The following is a 2,203-nucleotide window of genomic DNA, read 5'->3' as shown; positions in this document are numbered from 1 at the left end:
GTTCTCCAACGCTGGCCAGCCCACACGTGTGTACAGTTCCCAGTGGTGTGTGCGAGGCGGCTTACAGTTTGTGATGAACCTCAATGCGGCATGATAAACAGAGTCCAGTCGTTTCAATACTCGGGCTGGGGCATTCATGTAAATGAGGTCCCCATAATCCAGAATGGGTGTAAATGTTGCAGCTACAAGTTTCCTTTCTGCATTGAAAGAAAAACACAGCCTATTTCTAAAGTAAAAGCCAATTTTCAGTCTCAGTTTCTCAACCAGTTGTTCAACATGTCCTTTAAAACCAAGACTGTCATCAATTAAAACACCTAGATATTTAAAAGATGTAACATGTAATTAAAGTTATAAAGCAAAAAGTAGGCAACCATACTATAAGTTATATTCACCACGGAGTGACCCTGAATAACGTTGAAAAATGAAGTACATGTTATTGAAAAATATGAATACAGATCGAGATATACAGAGAGTGTGTGGATTAAATGAAAGACAATGTTGCTGTACTCGATGCTGTTGAATGTGCTCCGGTTCATCCTCTGGGGAGCATGAACGTGCCCGGCATCCGCCACGGCGAGGAAGCCACGACCTTTGTGTACGAAGGGGCCCGTTCGACGTTGTGAAGGAAAGTTGATCATCAAAAATGGAAATGGTTCATCTTCGGGGTAGCTACTTCATAGCAATCTGATATGAAATATATCTCAATTAGGTTTTCATATGTTGGGTGGCAAAAGAAAACGTGTGATTGGTCCTCTTGGAAACATGAAAATCCATAACGGGGTTAAGTAGATATATCACTACAGGCCGAGTTGGTAGCTAATGAGAGACTGGTGTCTCTCAACTTTGGGAGGACTCGCATCATTTTACAGCCTGATTCGACTATTTTTACACCTTGGATGCTGTAAATGTGTCTAGAACATGTATGTCAGGATTCATCCACATAGATTTAGTCCTTAATTTTGGGAAATAAAGAACACGAATAGATTCTGATGGAAGTTAAATGCATTTTTGTATTGATAAATACATAATGCTTCAATGAGCATTAAAACACAGTGAGCAAACAAAGAAAACATTCAAACAAGGCAAGCAAGGCTTCATAATTGGTATTTTACATGCAGGCGCCATATACATGAGCTAAGGTATTTAACTTCTGTACTTTCCAATTTAATTGAAAACGGGCCCACGTGTCCTTCTATATCCTCTCTGGTAATTCTCAGCCATTCCTGAAACACAAATCTGTTAAATTACTATGAATAATACTGTAAGTCAATTTCAAATTGATTTAGCACAGTGTGTTAAAGCCAATGGCTGCTCACTGTTATCTATCATCAGAGTCCAGCGGAAATCAGCGTGACCCTGACTTTGCCACAGCAGCGCGTGCGTGGCTCTGTGTCCATCTTCAGTCCATTTCCACTGCAGCTGGCCCTTTAACAAACGCATCTTGGCATTGATGGTTGGAAAAAAATGTGAATGAAATCCAGCCATTCATAAAAATAGGCCTGTGCTGCGCTGTGATTGGCCAAACAGAACCTCATGCAATATTCATTAGGCCCCGAGGACGCCATTGGCTACTGAGCTAACGGACAGGGTCGGTCCACCAATCAGCGCCTGTCTCTGCGTGCCGCTCGAGCCCAGGGGGAAAAACCGACCGGGCCATTAACGAAAAGCTCAGTCAAGTTTTGTCAGTCGACGGAGACGCATCGTCGTGCCACTGCGCAGTCGAGTCCACGACCATCGCTACGTGGTTGCTGTGTTTGTGGATGTTTTTACCGTATTGCTTCGACACAGAGGACGTGTACAAACACAGACACGGTAAGCTGCAACGTTTGTTTCGGCGACAACTTGCTTTTTTAAAGCCCTATTTCTGCTAGATCTGTTCCTTACGCTCTTTTTTTTAAGACTACAAATTACTGCAACGCCATCTTATTTTAAGGTATTTACTTTGTCAACCGTTTTCTATCGACAACTATCTGTGTGAAGTGTAAAACGCCGTGTGTCCTAGTGTGTTGGACTCGGTCCTCCGTGGATCTGCGTGGATGTTGACTCTGGCTCATCAGCGCGGTCATGCGACTGATTGGGACTAGCATTTTTTTTCTTTCCTCTGTTTCCACACGGCTCGAGTTTAACTTCATTGAGAAAAACAAGGAAGGTATGGGTGGGGGAGGGGCGGGTACGAGTGGAGGGGGTGTCGGGTGGTTTTCGC

The 2,203-nt window shown here is 43.5% G+C and overlaps 1 protein-coding gene across 4 annotated transcripts in view; it reads left to right on the top strand.

Moving 5' to 3' along the window:
- The first annotated feature begins 1,590 nt into the window (after positions 1 to 1,590).
- The window catches only part of etv5a (ETS variant transcription factor 5a), a 12,281-nt gene continuing 11,668 nt past the window's right edge, over positions 1,591 to 2,203 (top strand). For all 4 annotated transcript variants that reach the window (XM_032515402.1, XM_032515400.1, XM_032515401.1 and 1 more), the window contains exon 1: positions 1,591 to 1,812. The gene's annotated coding sequence lies outside the window, so the exon portion shown is untranslated. The remainder of the gene's footprint in view (positions 1,813 to 2,203) is intronic.

This window comes from Etheostoma spectabile, chromosome 5 (genome assembly GCF_008692095.1).
Source record: "Etheostoma spectabile isolate EspeVRDwgs_2016 chromosome 5, UIUC_Espe_1.0, whole genome shotgun sequence".
NCBI classification, from domain to species: domain Eukaryota; kingdom Metazoa; phylum Chordata; class Actinopteri; order Perciformes; family Percidae; genus Etheostoma; species Etheostoma spectabile.
This window is presented reverse-complemented; position numbering and strand designations above follow the sequence as displayed.